This window comes from Aquila chrysaetos, chromosome 18 (genome assembly GCF_900496995.4).
Source record: "Aquila chrysaetos chrysaetos chromosome 18, bAquChr1.4, whole genome shotgun sequence".
NCBI lineage: Eukaryota > Metazoa > Chordata > Aves > Accipitriformes > Accipitridae > Aquila > Aquila chrysaetos.
Genome location: NC_044021.1, coordinates 20,270,207 through 20,285,230, shown reverse-complemented (window position 1 = coordinate 20,285,230; position 15,024 = coordinate 20,270,207). Strand labels below are relative to the sequence as shown.

General features: G+C 40.8%; 1 long non-coding RNA gene across 4 annotated transcripts; it reads left to right on the top strand.

The window, feature by feature from the left end:
• The first annotated feature begins 288 nt into the window (after nt 1-288).
• On the top strand, nt 289-13,896 carry LOC115352977. 4 transcript variants are annotated; one of them, XR_003927358.1, is made up of 4 exons: nt 289-654; nt 749-843; nt 4,657-4,795; nt 13,103-13,896. It is a non-coding gene; the product is annotated as an uncharacterized LOC115352977 (long non-coding RNA). The 4 variants fall into 4 exon arrangements; XR_003927359.1 differs by lacking the exon at nt 13,103-13,896 and adding an exon at nt 6,266-6,396; XR_003927360.1 differs by lacking the exon at nt 4,657-4,795.
• The last annotated feature ends 1,128 nt before the right edge of the window (nt 13,897-15,024 follow it).

Genomic DNA, 15,024 nt, shown 5'->3' with positions numbered 1-15,024 from the left:
CTTTTAAAAACAGAAAATTGAAGAAGAAAGTGGAAAGGTGATTTGCAGTTTTCCTTTTAGCAAGCCACAAGTCCATCTTTATGGTCCTTTGTGTGAGTCATTTTCACCATAGCTGGAACAGCTGGAAAAAGAAAACAGAAACGGGGATCGTAGGACTCACACCCACGTCACCTCAGAGAAAAAAACAGAGGTAAAGTTCACAAGCTCCAGAGAGTAAGAAAATTGTGTGAGGTGGACTCCTAAGCTTGCTCTTTGCCCTCCAGGGAGCAGAAATCATAGGGAGTGAGGAAGCTAGACTGAAAGATTAGGATTTTATAAACTTTATTACTAGTGTTGATAGTGCTGAAAAAAGTTACTGACAACTTTCAGTATGCATTTTAGATGGGGAGAATATCAGCAGTGTGCAGGGCCGAATAAAACAAGTCATCCATCAAACTGCAAAAACCCTGTGTCCTCATCTTTTACCCTTTTGACAGTGTTTTCTTCCTTTCCCAGTTTATTTTGATCTTGCAGAGTAACTCCTGTACTCAGCTGTGGAATTTTACTCTTCCCCTGGAAAAAGCCAGCATTGATCTAGCAGGCATCAGGGTCCAGGATGACCCTTCTGTAGATGTATGTGCATCTCCCGCGCATGGCAGAGGAGGCTCTAACCTGGTAAGTGCTGGCTGTGTGCTCTACGCCTCTTCATGCTTTCAAGCAAAGGTGAAAGGAGTGGGATCCATCTGTTCCTTGTTCCTTCATAATCCAGATCTGAAGCTGGTGGAGGAAGCAAGAAAGTGAGCACAGAGGGTGAGCCATGAACTCCACATTGGTGACATCTAGAAGAATCACAGCAGCTTTAAGGTAAATCATTTCCTTTCATGCTCGCATGCCGGTTTGTATCTGCACACGCTAATGTTGTCTTCAAGGTGGTGCGAATAAAGAACACTTGGTGCATCAGCCAGTCGTTGCATTACTGCTCCTCTGAGCTGGTGGTGTGATTATCGGCAAAGTTCAAAGTATAATTCTTTCAGAGGTCAGTGGCCTAGATCAGATGTCTGCCTTGCCAGTTTTTCATATTGACACTCTTCTAGATAAGGCAGAAGACGCCCCTGAACTTTGAAGTCTGGTGAAAAACGTGTGCCAGGCAGGGGACAATACAATTTGTGTCATCTGTTTTGGTCTCTGGGATAAGATAGCCAGGCTGTGGTCAGAAAGAGTTAAGACCACTTTCTGAAATATTGTCTTACCAATATACTAAGCAAGTTATTTTGCCTACAAGTAACTAATGTCTTTCCAGTTGATTGAGTGTTTTGCTTGTGATTTTCTGATTTGCAGAGAGCAGTCCTTATCCATAGTAGTAAGGCAGTGATTTAAGTTGTGGATGGAGTACTTGATCATGATAGTGTGAGTTTAGGTCCTTGTCTGAGGGCTGGATCAGAGCCTGTATGAGTCTGTATTTACTACATCTGTAGTAACTCTGTCAGCTTGTTGTATGGAAAGAGTACTGAAGAGCACTGGATTTGATGGAAAGCATAAAACAGGATCCAGGACCAAAGTTGAAGAAAGTAATCTGACTTGATAGCTGCTGCAATTGATCGAATATCATCTGCATATTGGCTCTCTACAAAAGGAATTTTCATTGTAGAATATGATACATGTTGAAAGTGAGTCCTACCCAAAATCATTTTATCCAGCCTCACTTAAATGCTTGACAAAGCAATCCAAAGGGTAGTTCAGCAGATGTAGTTTGAGCTCAGCATCTATTGATTGGAGGCACACAGGGAAAAAACTTCATATACTCTGCCACTTGTAGGATGAGCAAACGGTTAGTCAAGAAGAAATGTGATCACTAAGGAATACAGCAAAACCTGGGAAAGTAGACTGTTCAGTGCTGAACAAATGGATGGAGAGTCCACAAAGATTCCTAGCAGCATTTGTTGGAGATACAGAGTAAGACCACCCAGGTGAGCTGAAGAAGGTTAATACTTAAAGATAACATTCAGGGTAAAAGATTTTGGGTTCTCCTTCCAGTTTCTTAAGTTTCAGAGATCCATAATGATGTATGGGAATGTATTTTAGTAACTCTATATTTTATAATAGGATTTTATTGTTTTTTATTTGTCCACTGTAACTTTGTTTCCAGTATTTTAATGGCTATTTACATTCAGCTACAATCAACATGCATTCTTCCCCTTTAAAGATTATCTGGTTTAAGACAGGTCCTGGGTGACTTTGACAGGAGCAAGGCATATTGATTATCCACCATACCCACACTCACCCTTACACCTGGATGCTGGATGCATTGAGGCCAGGCATTTACCAAAGCAGCCTCAAGGCCACCTTAGACTGCCACCATGGTGGTCTGTTACCATTAAACTACACCATTAAAACCATTAAACTATACCATTAGACTGCCACCATGGCAGTCTAATGAATGTCAGCAAGTATTTCATGTACTGCTTTCTTTAGAGACAGTGACAGTCTGGTGATGCTCAGTTTCATAAGCTGCTATATTTGGAACTACTATCTTTAAATTCACTTCATACAGACAATCAACAAGCCAAATTCTTCCCAGCTTCACCAGCACTTGCTCTTAGCAGCAGAAATCACGATGAGAATATGAATTTTTGTCATTGTACACAAATCCTAAATTTATCTGAGAGTCTCTTGCCTGGAATATTTTTCTTGCCAAGCCTTGAGGAATGGGTTGTGAGTTGGTATCATGAAAAGTGAAGTTTTGAGGATAACTCTTTCCTCTGAGGTGTTAATCGGTGGTCCTCTGACAAGGAGCAGGGAGTTGGAGGGAAGTTTCAATGACCAAGTGTCTTCAACCTGTCACAGGCTGTAAAGAGAGAAGCAAATCAAGTACTTGTGGATGCTATTCAATACTGAGGCACACGCAGCCCCTGAGGACATGAATATTCAAGGGATGTGATTTCACTGGCCCAGAGTTCATGCAAGCTCTCAGTGAGATCCATGCTTTGTATTTCTTTCGTAATGCTTTGTATTTCAACCTGAACACTAACTTCAAGAATCAGAAGAAAGTGAAGAGAAGTTCACAGAAAAAATGATAATGAAAACAGTTTTGAGTAAAGCAACTTCATAGAAATTTTTAAGTGAAAAATTTATAGGGTTGGTATGACATTTTAAACTGCTGTTTTTACCCACACTTTACAAGTGCAAAAAAATTACAAATGCAATATTGTGTCTGTGTTTTTATATATCTATATATGTGTACATACTTACATATGTACATCTATATGTATGTACATGTGTGCATATACACATATACAGCTACCAGTGTCACTGAAGAATCTGAAAACCCAGTGTATGTTCCAGTGTATCAGGTGTATGAACTATGCAACATAATAGTTATGCATAAGCAGGGACAATTCCACTTGTTTTGTCGTTTGTGGTGAATAATTTTTTAATAGATGCACTGATAGAGTGGCTAGTTGAGACACAAAATTTTCATTATGGTTTTCCATCTCCATTTTACATTACCCTGCCAAATAACTCAGTCTTCATTTCTCCAACCCATAGCAGTAATGCACAAGGGCTGTTACTCTAATAGTCCTTATTTTGCTATCCTAGGTATTTCTATTCCTTCTAAATGAAGTTTTCAGACCATGCTGACCAATTGTGTAAATGTAGGTTTTGCAGAGAAGTAACGGACCTTTCCCGTTGAACACCATTTGTACAAGTGAACTGAGAACAGATAATACGCAGATACACCTTACAGTGGGCAAAAATTGTCAGGTAGGATGATGATGTGCATCAAGCAATGCAGATGCAAAACTGTTTTGGCTACAGAAAGGGGTACCTCAGATTTCCTTGGGAAAATGCCCTGCCATTCCTCCATGCTGTCACCTCCACAAGAATTGCTGACAAAGGCTGGATTGTCAATTAGCACCATCTTTTATGCAGTACAACCTCCTGATAAGAAGGAGCTTTGATATCAGGCAGGGATGGGCTTTCAAGATTTTCATGAAGTACATTGGTAATGTGTGAACTGGACCATCTACAACGTATTCCCCTTGCCCCCTTCTGCAGGGTGGTGAAGAGAGAAGGGCAACTATACTGATCGTTTGAGCTTAGCAGCCTCCCTGGGTGAGCAGTAGGACAGACAGAGAAAACAAATGGTTTCTGGAGTATCAGGGTTGCTCTGTGGGTGACCTGAGCTCAAAAGACAGGGAGGAGTTCTTTGCACACTTCCATAAATGCAAATAAGGGCAATCTATGCCTAAATAAGATGTTCTCCCCACCCCTGCCCTGTATTTTTTAGGGAGAATATACAAAAAAAACCCTGGCATATGGTAACTGTCATGCCTGAGCTTGAATTCTTGTTCCCTTTTGTACTTTGAAAGGTTTAAACCAGCTCTGCGCATTTTTCACTAGCAAATGACTCCTACAGCCCTGCTGTTCTGCCGCAATCCATCCGTTTCATGGGGTGCAGCACAAATGCATACATTTGTTCTTGTCATAAATCTACCGTGCAGTTTGCCTTCTTTCTGTGATGTTCTCCAGGAGACCTGTACGTTCACTTCTAGGTAATGATCTACAAACATAACATAGCTTTGAGGGCCTGCTGAATCCACAATACAGTTTAATAGTATAATTGTTGATCAATGTTTTTCCACCATATGCAGCCCTACCTGCCTCTTTTTCCCCTAGCATATGTAACTAATTGTCAGCACACCTGTAAGCCGTGTTTCCTGGAAGAGCTACCATGTATTTCTGCTGTGATAAAGGAGTCAGACTGACGGATGATATGCATATGGATGTCACCTCCAGTATAAATACTGCAGGAAAAGTGAGTATGAAGTGCTAGGCTAAGTGAAGGGAAATGAAATGTAGAAATACTAATTGGGGAATATCTGGCAGAGAAACAGCACGGCAGAAAACAAGGTGTTGTTATAGAGAATTACAGGTGAAATATGAGTCAGCAAGGTGATGCCAAAACTGGGAAATGGTATTCTGGGGCGTATTAACAAAAAAAGTCATATAAAACACATGGGAGGTAATTACTGTGCTCCGCTCCTCCTGTAGAGGCTTCTGTGGGAGGTGTGTGCCAGCTTCGGTCACCACGCTCTGAGGAGGCTGTAAGAGAGAACAGCAGAAAGAAGAGGTGCAGAAAATAGGACCTATGAATAGAGGTTGAAACAACTGGCTGTCTTTGCTCTAGAAGCAAGGAAATTCAAGTGAGATGTATGTCTTCTAACACATAAAGGGCTATAAAGAAGGGATCGACGAAACTGTTGCTGTGTAATTGTTTGTCATTTCTGCCCAGAGAAATGGCAAAATGAAATCAGTTTAATTTGTGACAATGGAGAATTCAGCTGAACAACCAACTTTGGGGTTTGTTTTTTTATTTTTGTTTTAGAAAGTGTATTGATTTGGACTGAAAATTAAAAGAACAATCCTAATACTAAGAGCAAAGACAGCCTTCCTGTAGGAATAATGATGATACAATGATAAAGCTCACTACTTTTAAGGTGGACTTCAAATCCACTCTCTTTTCCCCCACAGTGCTACATGACCTTTACAAAGAGGAAAAAAGAAGTGTTACTTAACCATTCTGAAAAGTTAAAGACTTACCAGAACAGGAGCACTATAAGCACTCTCCAGTCTTTTATTGTGAACTGTATCAGTACAAACCGGAGTACTGATTTTACAAAATCCATTTGTCTTTCTATTTAGATACGTGTGTGTACAAATTCTCTTCTAAACTGTACATGCAAATGCCACACAAATCTATGGGGAGCGTTTGTCCCACAGGCAATAAGGTAGAATATTATGCCCTTTTCTGAATTCTGTCGTGTATATTCTATCAAAATGCACGTTCTACAGTTCTGTTGCAAACTGTATGTTGTCATCAGTACATTAAAACCATTTTCGTAATGCAGCCTTAGATTTCCATCCCTATAAAGCCCTTGGCTGCTTAATACAGACTTGCCCACATTTCATCAGGGGTGTGAACAGTGAAATTTTACAGCCAAGCAGTATTTCAGGACCTGCAGTAACAAAGTTACAAAGTATAGGATTATCCTCCCATCTTTCCTTTGCCCCTTTGGCTGTTGTTGCACTGTACTGCTGTCCCACAGTGTTTCAGCCAGAGGTAACTTTTAGGGAGCCACATTCCCGGCTCCTTTATAGCACAGTCCAGTACCCATACCACATGTGTGGCCTTCATCATTGCTGGCATGCTGTAAGGGAACCAAAGTCCAACTGGAAACCTGGGAAGTTTCTCATAAAATAAAACAAGGATGTTTTCTTCTCCTAGATGTCTAACCTACTTGCTAGCAGCTGTATCTGAAGATGTTGTCTCTAGTTGGCCCATACTGCACGTATAAAAGACTATAGAAGCACTTAAAGGTGAGAGGTTGAGGCAAGAGCTTTGTATGCCACAGATTAAGACCCCGAAGGAAGGCGAAGGAATCTGTTGGTCTTTGCAATCTGCCCCTGGGAGGGTGCCCAGCCGGGAAGGGCATTGCTTCGCTCGTACTCCGCACCCCACAGAGGAGGTACCATGGAAGAGTAAGTGCGGTAGTGGTTGCATGATTGTTTTGAGATAATTTAAGTAATAGCTGCTGCTGAAAGAGGTGGTTGCTACCCACGCCTCTGCTCCCTGCCATGCTTTCCCCGTGCCTCCTTGTGATGCCACCTGCATTCACGCACTCTGATGTGAGTGAGTTCAGGGGGCTGCTCTGTCTGAAAACCCAGCAAAAAGCAATAGTTTCCAGCCAGACCACTTTTTGCTCTCCCTCACACATTAGTGCAAGCACCGGTGCAAAGCTGGGAGCAGCAACATCTCCCAGGGTGCCAGGGAAGGGTGAGATCACACATTTCAGCTGCTGTCTGCACCTAGACTGGCTTAAAGATGCCATGAAAATGCAGCCTAATCTGTCTGCTGGTACGCCTCAGGTTATTTGGATGAACATGGCAGACATGCTTAAGGAAGCTTGAGCTCCTTCTGTTTCATCTGCAGAAAGAAAGTAGTCACGTCTCCTTTTGAGTGAACAAGGGTAGGCAGCACTTCTGTGCAGCCACCACACAGCTGCAGAGCCGGGACCACTCGCTGATATCTCAGAACGCAGCTCTGGTGGGTACCACTGCCATGCGCTTCAGGTGGACACATGGTTTATAAAATATATAATACATATAGAAATGTGTATGTATAAAAACGGAAGCTACACAATACTCTATGATTTACCTTCCTAATTAACTTGTTCTACTTTACTGGATAAATTCATAATATGATTTCTAGTTTCAGGGGGAGGGTATTTCTAGAGGCAAATGGTTCTCTCTGATTTATTTCTGTCTTTGTTCTCACATTTTGGTGATAGAAAAGGGAAGAAAGGAAATTACAAACTGAATGGCCTCACGAAATTATAAATTATAAATGAGAAATCTGATCTGAAGTATGTGACAGGACATCTTGCCAAGCTGCTTTCTCAATCTTTTACTTTTTTATAAATAGCATCTTCTTTCTTAGGCAAGAAAACAGAAGTAATGCTACACGAGTTGTCATTTTATGAAATGGCTGAGTACCTTTTTAAGTTCCAGTGGAACGTTAAGTAGTGTGGTAGGTGAATTCCTAGTTCTGCTCTAACATATTATCTTCCTTTTTTGTCTTCTTAAGTTGTACAGGAAGCCTTTAAACCACCATGACTAATAAGGAATTTTCTAAAGAAAATTGCTCTTGGCATGTTATTCTTTGTAAATAGGTGTAGTATTCTGCTTAGTCTGGTATGAATGCTTGCTTTTTGGCATTGCTACAGAGTCTGTTGTGATCAGAGGTGAGCAGCCTGCTGTAAACTCAGCTCTGGCCTCCAGGCAACTTTGCAGATTTCTACGTAGCTTGTTCCTTCCCTGTGTTTCTATTACAGTAACATAGGGTGAGACTTCTTCCACTTGACTGCAGGCAAAATAAGTCAGCCTCCAGTCCTCCTCCTTTCCCCAAACTAAAGCTTCCTCAAGTAACTGAAAATGGATGCTTGTTTTCAAAGGTGTGGCTTCAAGCTGAAGCCAGGTTGCATGCTTGGGCTTTGAGAATTACTGCACGCTTCTTGATGAGGGGGTGGAAACTTCTCTTTGATGGAAGTGTATATATCTCTAAATATAATATAGGTACTAGCAAAGCTGATTTTGAAACTTCCATTAAAATAAGCAAAAGGCAAATGCCATTTACATACAACAAAACAAATGTATTGCTCCAGGACCAAACTCTGCTCTCACTTGCACAGGGAAGATAGATGCAGTGTTGTAACTACCTGAATGCAATGAGTAGTATCTGCATAATGCATTTATCTGGAAAATGCACTTTTAATTTTAAGAGTGAAATGCCAGCCTGTTCTGTGTAATCAGGTTCTGTTCCTTAGATTTCAACTATCCTGAATTTTGAGGTTTGTGTATGCGTGCACAAATTCCAAATACAATTCAGTTAAAAGTGCTGAATGTTACGTCTTTGGGGGTTATGTGAATGTCACATCTTTTCAGTCAGTAACAAAATACCTACTTGATGTTTTTCCTCAGACTTGGAAAATATCAGGTAAGCACAAAGAGTATCCTTTCTTTCCTACCAGTTGTTACTTCTCCCATCTCCACTGTCGTACACACAGTGTGAAGGTTAAAATCGTGTTAAAGTAGGGATTTCCAAAAGCACAAGATTATGTAAGTCAGCCTACAGAAAATGGATATCTGACTTCATTGTGTCACAGAAATGCCACCTGGAGGCATCTCTGGAAGCCCTCTCGAAGCAGAACTATTGCCTGCCTGGCCAAGTCCTTAAAACCTCCAAGGACAGAGGTCCCACCATGCCTCTATATTTTCCTTAATGCCCAACCCAAACCTATGTGGCGATTGCCTTTTATTACATTGGCTGTAACTACCAAGAAGAGTTTGGCTCCATCATCTTTGTAACTGCCCTTCAAGCAGTTGTAGGCTGCTGTTCCTTTTGTTCCTTTAAAATCTCTTTGTAACTATGAGGGAAAGCTATGACTCTTTCTTATCTGCACTAGAGCTGCGCTAGCTCTGTGTGTGAGCCGGCACTTAACACAACTGCGATTTCTGTAAACTGGTAAATTAAATACTATCCTGAACTTCGAATAACTTGGCACAGAGAACTGCCTGTATTCAGGAGGTTTGGGACTGATTGTTTGCACACCTTCCACAGCATGCTAACTACTAAAGAAACAAATACAGACATAAAATCCCTGATCTTAAGTACTCGCTAATTTGGAGACAGATTCTGTTTTGTTTTGGCAGATGACCAAGCGTGAGCAGTACTGGAAGATTGCCCCGCACCCTACTTGCACAAATTGAGCTTGTTCAGCTCTAAATAAGACTATGATCCAGCCTTTGCAAAAAGTTTTGAGCAGAAGAGCTGGATCCTTGCCTCAGTTCCTTTGACTCTATCTCAGGAGCCTGAGCTCAGTGTTCAAAAGTTCATCAGAGTCTTTTCATAGGCCCTAGAGTGGACTTTAGACCGAGAGAATAACGCTTATTTTCTTAGAGGGTAGTCCAATAACTTAATATTGGGGCTTTTGAAAACTTTGGGGAAACTATGATCATATTCAAATCCACAAAAAAGAAACAATTGAGCATCACCCCAGAGCTAGAAATTAACTGTTACAGCAAACAGGTAGTATACAAAAAAGAATGCCAGTTGGACAGAGTAGCATGTTATATGACAGAATAATAAATTTAACACGTTACATGACACAGCTTGTTTAGAACTGGATTTTTGGAAAAATATTTTTCCACCTGCCTTGCAACTGCTTTTCTAGGGGGAGGACAAGGATTGTGCAGATGCTGTAGGTGTGGGGATCGTATGTTGCAGGTTGTTTTCATTTTGTTAACCTTCAGCTCTATTCAAATAGAGGAGTTTTTGCAAACATTTAAATCCAGATGAATAAGGAGGTCTAAATGTTTGGCAGTTTAAGCTCTGAACCTACAGAATCTAAACTGCATTTATTGCAGGATCAATGCCTCAAGCAGGACCTCGCTGGAGCTCTGGGTTTCACTGTAAAAGTTTTGAGCAGATTTCATTGTCACCACAAAGCTCTAATCTTCCTGCTTTTTATTTTATGGGAAATCAGTTGTGACTTCCTTTAAAAAAATCTGACAGATTGTTTTTTATAGCTAGAGAAGCAGACTGTCTTCTTTGCCTTGAGGTTGTGAAGACAGAATAATTTTACACTATCTAGATTACAAAAGAAAAATGAAAATTGCTTCTTCTAGCTCTTCTCTTTGTAAACCCATCTGAAGGAATATTTTCCTTTCATTCTCCGTAACACACACACACATATATATTTATATATACAGTTAAAAGTTAAAATCATCTTATCCTGTCAGTTTTCTTTGTTCAGCTTTCATATCTTTCATATTAACAACAAACCTTTATCCGCCTGTACAGTGCTTTGTTATCATAGGGGTTTTTTCCAACAAACCGTGGCCCTATCAGGTTCAGGGAACATTGCTTGTTATGACTATGCTTTGTGCTTCGTTTTGTTTAGAAACTCGCCTACACTCCATGCAACAAAAATTTGCTTTGCAAACAAATTAAAAATATCCAACATAACACAAATTTACATCTGTATCAGAAATGACACCTTTATTCTCCCTGGCTTTTGTAATCCTGAGAGAAACAAAAAGTGTCTGATTCAAATATAAAAATTAAACAAGTCCCCAAATTCATATTTAGATTTTCCACATTTGTATTAGAATATATGCGTTTATCATGAGACCTGTACTCAGTTCACTAAAATAAGTTTTATTTCCTGATCAAGGGATTTCTTCTGATATTTTATTCTGAACGTATGGCCCTTCAAATCATATTTCTGTTAATTTGCAGTAACAATTGTAGGATTAGACTTCCAGGCAACTGTATTTTAGAATCTTTATGAATAGAGAATATAATTAACTCATTTATAAGCAAAAATCAGGAAAATGAAAAAACCTTACTGAGACAAGAAAAAAGGAGCAGTTATTCCATCTCCTCTCCTTTTTTTAGATTAGTCTTGTGCTCTTAAGGATCCTGTGCTGCTTCTCATGAAAACGGAATTTGATTTTACTGGCCAAATTCCAACCGCAATTTGCCCAAGTAATTGCTTCTTGCATTCTTAATTGGAAAAAGCATTCCTGAGTTTCCAGTCTTGCCTAATTTACTTTGTTAGTGTCCTTAATTCAGTATAAACCAGGGACATCCTTCACCAAGAGGTGATTGATCTTTGAAGGTAGATGCTGACACACGCATACTAAGCACCCGAGCGTGTCACACATAGCTTGCAATGTAATGCCACAGTTATTGCTTCTCAATATCCAGCACACCTAGCAAGGTAATGCTCCCCTCCTATCTCTAGACACGATCAGTTCTGTGGAAATCATCCTGAGCAAAATCCTCCTTTCTTGTACCTCAGACATGCATGCAAATGAGATAAATGAGTTAAACCCTCTGTTTCTAGATCAGGAGCAGCAGGGAATTGCGGGGGCCGGCTGGGTTATCCCGAGCCCTCCCATCTCTTTGTCCAGCCGGGGAACTTGGATCTTCTGAGGAGGAGAGACAGATAGCAGCCGAGTGCTCGGTACTGCAGAGTTAGCTTTCTGGTATCCTCTTAATCAGCGGCGCAGCAAGCTCTGCCGATGTATCGTGTATCTCTTCTTCTTCTCCTTTCAGTCTTTCTGAGAGCCAGGCACGGAAATAATAGAATCTGCACTTGTTAGGCTTACCAGCTTGCTGACCCAAAAAATGAAATTCTCTTGTGATTTGTTAAATTCAACCAATCTACTTGGAAGTTGGTGCTACCAATTACTCCTGTAGCTCTGTTTCCTCTACTTATGAGGTTTGATACTCCTGTGCATGTGAAATGCACAAGTGTCAGCAGACATTATGTTTGAGTTATATAGTGTGATAGTCCAATACGGAAATACAATTTTAGAAATTGCAGTTATTCATTTGGAAATATGATTTTAAAATGTACAAATTTCCTAGTTAGGCAGCTAGTCATGGGAAACGTGACAGGAGGGCGGAATGGAGAGACCTAGCTGGCTGCTGCTGCTCTTCGGCTAATTCAAGGGAGCTCTGAGGCAATATAGATTTTTACAGGTCATTTCTGAGTAGTGAGGGTACACAGCTGAGAAAGTATCTGGGTTTTAATGAAAGCTTAGCCACTGATTTGTATTTTGAGTACAGGAAAGGCAGTTAACCTATCTGTTCCTCAGTTCTTTTTCAATGAAATTGGGGTGAATATGCAATTCCTCTTTCAAAAACGTACAGAGAGTTGGTGTATAATACTTTTGGGCTGTATTTCCATGGCAGCTGATCAGACTCGAGGTCGTTTTTTTCAGACTTGGTGCTTGCAGGAAATGCAAGTGCAATACCAGGGCAGCACTGGGGCTGCAGCGTAGATGTGTCCTTTCAGATCCCTGAAATGAGAGGTGCTGCAGTACTAAATAGTGTTAATCTCTCAGGTGAATCACTCTTTCTCCTCTTCACGCATTGCTGTTTTATGAATCACGTGCTACTGCAGGATAGTACTGTAGTACCCTTCCTTCCAGTTCCGCCCTCTCCGTTTTGGTGTCCCCACTTTAGCATGTTTTATTGTCGCTGTAGAGAGAGTAACACTGACCTTTTCTATTCTGCTCTGCCTTCTTTGTCTCCTCCTCAGTTCATTTACTTTAGCAATAAAATGATATGACTCAAGACAAGAGTTATTTACATGTGTTTGAAGGCAGTTTGACAAGGCTTGGGTAAATATAGATCTGGAGAAGTACCCTACGCAGATTCATAAGTAACTGCTTTACAGGCTTCAAAATCTGACCCATTCTTTCAAAACTGGATATTTTCCATAGGGTAATTTGGTCTGACTGTCAGTAAGAATCAAAAAAGTGCTTTCATTTTGACCTATTGCTTGAGGTTATTCCATGTCAGATGTGATAAAGTCATGGTACACTGTATTCTCTGGGAGGTGATAAGTTGCATAACAGAATCTGCATTTATTTAACACCGAGTTCAAAGAAATAATGTATTAATACAATGCTAATTTTGAGAAATTGGTAGGGCCATGATACATTTGTGGGCTTTTCTTCTGAACATATCTTACTTTTTTTTTCTTCTTAGGAGTCTCATCCAAGTGGATTTTCGGTAAATGCAACCTGTACCTGGATTTTTTTCATCTGCCACAAGCAAGATTTTGTAGGCAAGGTGCTGAAATCAGGAGGGGACTCGGTGTGTGCTGGTAGCCATGGGAGCACGGGCAGTAAGGAGAAAGGCAGCAGAAACAGCAGCTGACTGGGAAGAGCTGGAGGAGACTACACTGGCGTGACGTGTACCGGAGCCTCCTGGGGAAGGTGGACCCGAGGAGGAGGCAGGCGTAAGGCACGCGATAAATGGAGAACTCCAAGGTTGGAGGAGCTTGATCTTAGCGGAAAGGAGGTGGGTCGGTAGCATGGTGTGGGGAGTGAGGGACTGTAGCGTGCGTTTGTGAGAAAAGGCAGGAAAGGAGGAGGCTTGCGATAACAGATTGGAGTGTGCGGACTTGCAGCAAAGGAGTGAGGACTTGTTACTTGGGAGAAGGAGTACTCTAAGGGGCAGGGATGTGATGGGAGGAGTGGGGAGCACAGCACACTGCAGACCAAAAGTCTTAAGGGTTACTTAAGGGCAGTCTATGTCCTTACCACCTTGTAAAGCAGGCACAGGCATGGAAGCACAGACGTGAACAGCGTTGTTCCCCACCCATCCCTTCTAGTGCTGCTACAGGGGTGTTCTCCTCTCTCCCCTGCTCCACATTTTTAGTTTTTGGAAATGTGGTAGCTCAAAATAAGTACCTTAAATTCAGGTAATCCAAAACACTGGGGTAAATGTTTTTTACCTGACAAATGTTACCTGACATATCCTGTATATTTAATGGTGAACAAACAATCAACACACAAATATTTACTTTCAACAAGCATAGTGTTTTATTGGGTGTATGTAGGAAACTTCCCTTGCTCTCATTAATTCATTGCATCTGTTTTTCACTCTGATGATGAACAAACACAGATACAGCAGCCTTCCAGCACTTAAAGGGGGCCTACATGAAAGATTGGGAGGGACTCTTTATTAGGGAGTGTACTGATAGTCCGAGGGGTAACGGTTTTAAACTGAAAGAGGGTATATTTACATTAGATATAAGGAAGAAATTCTTCAGTATGAGGGTGGTGAGGCACTGGAAGAGGTTGCCCAGAGAGGTTGTGGATGCCCCCTCCCTGGCAGTGTTCAAGGCCAGGCTGGATGGGGCTTGGAGCAACCTGCTGTAGTGGAAGGTGTCCCTGCCCATGGCGGGGGGGTTGGAACTAGATGATCTTTAATGTCCCTTCCAACCCAAACCATTGTATGATTCTATGACTACACAAATATCTTTGTAATGTATTCTGGCAAACTTTTCCCACATGAAAAATTGCTACAATGTGAATTTATCACTGGAATGCATGTAAAATACTATCAGTCAGATGTTTAGCTCAGTAATAGCACTGTATTTTGTTAGCAATGCTCCACAACTACACTGCTATAACTGAAATTACAGTCTGGTTCAGAAACAGGAATAGAACCATTATATACATGAAAGGCTGAAAAAATATCGCAATATATGTTCTTAATCCTCTCATGCTCAACTCTAAACACTTAATTAATGCTAGCTTTGGTATTTACTTTCTTTGACTTATAAAAAGGGGGAGAAGAGAAAAGAATACAACTATATTTCTTGAAAGAAACCTGAATAAAACTGAAATGCTTTGGGTCAGCTTTGCAGCTTGTGAAAAATCAATGTTGCTTCAATTACTCCATTGACTTCAATGTACTGATGTTGATTTACAGTAGTGGGGAGCTACACGATGATTAATAATAAGAATACCTTGGACTTTGATAGTGCTTTCTATCTTGAGATTCCTAATTGCTTGTCAAACTCTGTCTCTACCTTATAGTTTGTGAAGATGAAGTATTGTATTCAGGACCTAATAAACACTTTTAATTCAAGACAATTACTGATCTATTCAGATGAATGT